Genomic DNA, 5455 nt, shown 5'->3' with positions numbered 1-5455 from the left:
TAATACTGGAACGCTGGAGGATTAAAGGTGTTACCTGGACATGACAGTCACATGATCACTGGGAAGCTGCTGCAGCCACGAGAAGCAAGTAAGTCACCATTGGGCCACCAGTAACGATATGTCGACATACTAACATTACTGACTACATGATGAGTGTTGGCATGGTCAATGTCAACCTTATGACCATGACGACATTCTCATTTCAACATTATAGATAAATCAATACATACATACCACATCATCAAGCAAGAGTGCTCGGACAGAGTTGATGGCTACGTTTATTATCTCCCACTGTCTGTGAGGGGAGCTCGGCAAAGACATCAAAGTAGCAGTTACAGCCATGGACATCAGCGGTGGCTGGCTCGGCAATATACAATCCAGTCCAATTGTTCCTCAACAAAAAATTATCACGACAACCTCTCTGTCCAGATGAGATATTGGTTAATATTTTCAATAGAATTATGGATGGTGGAAAGCTGGTGTTGTATACCGCGTATATATGCCAGAACCATATCTTCCCTCAGAATATCTTCCAAAGGGACATGGTGAGAGCCTCCATCTTCATGTTTCTGGCCCAGCTCTACATGATAGGCCTGCCACTGCCCCAGCTCCCTTTCTTCATGGTGTGATTGAACTGTGAAAAGCAAAAATAAGGTAGTTGCAAAGTAGTGGACAGTACATTAACCACTTAATACAGCAAGAAGGTGAAAGCCTGTTCCATACTAAATGCAGGATAGCAAAAAAACAAAAAAAATGTATCCATGCTAAATACAGCAAAAGTCGGTTCCGTACTACATGAAAATATACATGAATATTCAGTACTGTATAAATCTTAATTATATAAAAACAAATGTCCTGACTTACTCATCAACGCCCAGCTCAAACCCCTGGAATTAGAAACATGAAATTTAGGGAGTATATTCCTTCCATGACCTAAGCAGCTACTAAGCAGGAATTTTTTGAAATTCAACTCCTAAAGGGCTGAAAAGTGATAAAAGGTGACTAGGTGACAAAGCAAGAGGGCTCAAGTGTTGTGGGACTATAAGCTCATTGTCTGGGATGAGTGTCGGCTCCAGAGGTGTAGCTGCAGCGCAGTCCAATATTCAAATAGGGGAACCACACCAACTGCCAGTGATGTTTGGCAGCATTTCTGGTGGCAGTTGGTGTGGCTCCCCTATTTGAATATTGGACTGCACTGCAGCCACACCTCTGGAGCCGATAAGGACTTAACACTTTGACTAGATTTTTTTCTTTTGAAAATTCACTTGATTTGTATTTGGATATTGAAAGTCATCTTAATTTCAATTGTAATACGGTACTTCACTTGATTAGCAATTTGGATTTTGAACATGGCAATTGAGTTTTTGAATGTTAATGTGGAGATGGTGCCTCACATCATTGTCGCCATCACAGGAGACTTATGGTGGTTTTTGCGAACTGGTGGTGGTTGGGCAACTGTTCAAGCTTATCTTCAAGGTTTACCGAACTGGTGAGCTCTGAGAGTTTTGGTGCTGAATGTTTCCCTGTGAGGAGGCTACACTTTACACAGGACCTCTCTAACAGCCATTGCAAAGAGTATCTGCCACATGAAACTTAAGAGATGGCCACCACATCCATCTCTCAGCCCGACTCACAGGCATCACCTGTTCCTGTCCCCAAGAAGGTTCCCGTCGTGCCAGATACACGGATGCTAAAAGAAGGTAGCAACTTCAGAATGCAGAAAGGAAATATGTTCAGGGTAATCCTGCCGTGCACCGTTCTTCAGTGGCCATGTACCAACAAAATAACTCCAAGGTGAAAAGAGCAGTGGTGGCCAGGTACCGGCCAGATCAGTTTGAGGCGCACAGCGCAGCACATTCTTAATGTGAGCAAAATAATCCTAGAAAATGAGTAGAAAGGTGAGCACTTCTCTGGAGGTCAAGGCTCACTTAGGCATAACGTATGATCTTGACATGGTTTATGAGGCAGACAGCACTGTAGCCCTGGGCAGAGCTGTAACTAGACTTTTTGGTGCCCTGTTGCAGAAAGAGCATTGGCACCCCCCTCATTTTTCAAAGGGACATAATGCACCCAAAAAAGGGCCATGGCTTCATGGGGAAGGGCCAGGGAATAGAAAGGAGAGACCAGGAGATTCTGGGGATGAAATAAGAGGAAGCTACAAGCAAGAATGATAATAAACAGAAATTTTACAGGCCCAAACAGCGCACCCTGACCTGTGGTGCCCTGTGCGATGGCACCGGCCGCACTACCTTAGCTACGGCCCTGGCCCTGGGTACCATGAGTCACAAGTGCCAGTGCTGCAATGCACTTGGCATGTGCTGCAGAGCTGGCAAGGTGCAGCTCTCGCACTTCTAACCTCTGCCTGAGCCTCTCTAAAGCCAACTGACAGCCACCTCGAGCATGTTCACTTCATGGACTGTGTTTTGGAATACAATGGCGGTTCCAAATGACATTAAGGTTTACATTCGTCTTATAACTCACCTTCAATTCATTCATATTAAAAAAAAAGTTTAAAAAACTAAATTTATTTAAATGGATACTACCACGCTCCTTTACCCCAAAGGCATAAAATGAACTAAGCATATAAGTTAAGTTGAAATGGAAATAGTAAATATCTAAGGTCTACCCAGGTGAAACCGGGCACATTAGCTAGTATAATATAGTGTTGATATGGCTACTTTGGTGGGAATTTATTGCCCGATTCAGACCTGCTCGCTAAGCTGCGTTTGCACGCTGCTGGCTTATTTTCGCTATCTGCGCATGCGTACGCATTGCAGTGCGTGTGCGTGAACCAGTCATTGCGATCAGGAAGTGATCACACATAACACACAGACTGTACGCTAGTTTGACTGACAGAATGTGCCGTTTGTTGGGTGGTGACGGCGGAAGGTCCAAGAAAACGGGGGGGGAGTGGTGGTGCGAATGCAGGCGTGTCTGAGCATCAAAACGCCGTTTCTAAGGTGTACATAATTAAAAGGCAGCGTCATTATACACACATTGGCTGTTTTAAACATAGAAGCACTCGCATTGCTTGCGGTAGGGTAGGGTCAACCACAGGCACTTTGTATGCCTCTGATGGTTCTCGATGTTACCGATTGTTATATACATTCCCTGGAGATGACGTGTGCTGCGAAGGGAGAGGGGGTCATCATTAGACTGGCTTGCGATTGCTCTGCTGCCGCATGCTAAGACATAGTGGGCATACTAATGTCTTACCGAGCGATCGCTGCTTTTGCATATATTAGCAGCTGACGGCTGTGTGCAAACACATCTAGCGAGCGGGTCTGAATCGGGCTCTTAGTGTGCACATAACAACATACATTAAGGGAAAAAATGTTTCCTTCCCCTGTGTAATGTCCTGACTGACTGTCTCATCAGACCGTTAATGGAATACAATATTACATTAAACATCACTATTAAGACAAAACTATTATGTGGCAAATAATGTACCTGCTGCCTGCTCCATATCTGGCCCCTCTTCCTCCCCCTCCTCCTGGGCAGACAACTCCTCCTGGGCAGGTACATGTTGTTGGTCTGTATTGGTGTAAGAAGTGAACACCATTGATTATTATTATTTAGCATATTGACACCATCTTCACACATGTGGTAATTACTGTACCTGCTGCCTTCTCCACATCAGGCTCCTCCTGGGCAGGTACATGTTATTGGTCTGTTTTGGCATAAAAAGTGGAAATTATTTATTATTAATAATTATTATATTGATAGTTACTCCACAAATCTGTATAACTAAAGTACAGTATATTAATATTACAGTCATGTTCAACTACAGTATAGAGTACACTGTTTCCCCCTCTGTCTCTCGCACATCTATTGACATGTAAGAAGACTGATAATATGAATATGAATGGCTGACTTGATATGATGATATCACATTTACTGTATCCACATGACCAGTTATGTGATAGTATGTTGTTAGTACACAGCACTGTACGCTGTACAGCATACCATATACAATTGGGCTTTAATGGCCTACAATCAATGTAATATTAAAAATCACTATTACAACAAAACTACATTATTTTGTGGTAATAAACATTACATGTTGCCTGCACTACATCAGCCTCCTGTGGCCTCTCCTCCTCCTGGGCTGAATCATGGGCCCCTCCTCCTCCTGGGCTGAATCATGGGCCTCTTTGTCAGCTATGTGGCAATCCGAGTGTAATGTAACCAAGAATGCAAATATGTATTACTACAGTAAATGCTTTTTCATTAACTAATAAATAGGTTAATTACTAACTTACTGTATTACTTACAGTGAATGCACGTTCCGTGTAGGGATCCCACGTACTTGGCAAACAAAAATACTACAGTGCAAGGAGGGGAACTTAGTTCCCCCCGAGCACTGTTTGGCTGATCTCTGCAGATATCAGCTGCAGCAGGGGGTACGGATCATCACTCACCCCTGGCCCATACTCTGTTGCACTCTGCATATGGGGGATGGGTAATGCTCCATGGTGATGGGGGTGATACAAACATGGGGAGGACTCTATTAGCACTAGGGGTGGGGGGAATGGGGTGTAATGACCCAATTAAAAAATATTGGGAATGGAGGGATTTTGAATGGGGGATGGAGGGGGCATGTCCAAAGATTGTGATCCATTACACTGGAGGTGGAGGCTTACACAACTTGGGATCTATTACCACTGGGGGGGGGGGTAGAGGTAATACTAATAGAGAACATTTACACTGTGGGGTTTATTGCCAGTGGGGTGGGAGGTTACAATGGGGCCATATGGAAATGGGGGGATGGGGTGTGCAAAACACCCCCTAGGTATATTATATTTAAATAAAATATTTAAATATGTTATTAAAAATACTTTTGAAACTTTATTAAATAAAAAAAATTTAAATTGTGAGTGGTTTTGTGGAAAAAAATTGTCTGTTAAGTGGTTAATAGTTGTAGATTACATTTTCTGATAGGTTAATTACAGTACATTTTTTATTGAACTGAATTGCAACACTCAATTTCTCTAAAAGACTTGGGGAAAATCTTCTGCCATCTTAATGTCTGTATTGCTTTTGTAAAAAATACACATGCACAGTCCATTTGAACACAAACACCATCTGCAATCAGAATACCTGTACTGCATTTACCAAAAATATGCTATAGGTTGGCAAAACCATGGCACGGGATACATGGCAGACTAAAGCACACATACATATTGTACCACTGAGGTATATATATTGTAATAATAGCAAAGATCTGTATTATGTAGTTATCTAGTTAATGTTACCTTGGTGGATGACGGCTTTTAATTCCAATTATTTATTTTTATCACTTGACTTCTTTCTACAACTACAAAAATATTAATAAAAAATGCTCAGTTACAACACGTAGAAAGAAACAATAGAGTCTACATATTGTATATGACTTCAAAGGGCAGTGCACATTATATCATAGGGCAGTATATTGTATTATAGTACAGCACAGCAG

The sequence above is a fragment of the Taudactylus pleione genome, unplaced genomic scaffold (genome assembly GCF_031769625.1).
Source record: "Taudactylus pleione unplaced genomic scaffold, aTauple2 ptg000116l, whole genome shotgun sequence".
NCBI lineage: Eukaryota > Metazoa > Chordata > Amphibia > Anura > Myobatrachidae > Taudactylus > Taudactylus pleione.
This window is presented reverse-complemented; position numbering follows the sequence as displayed.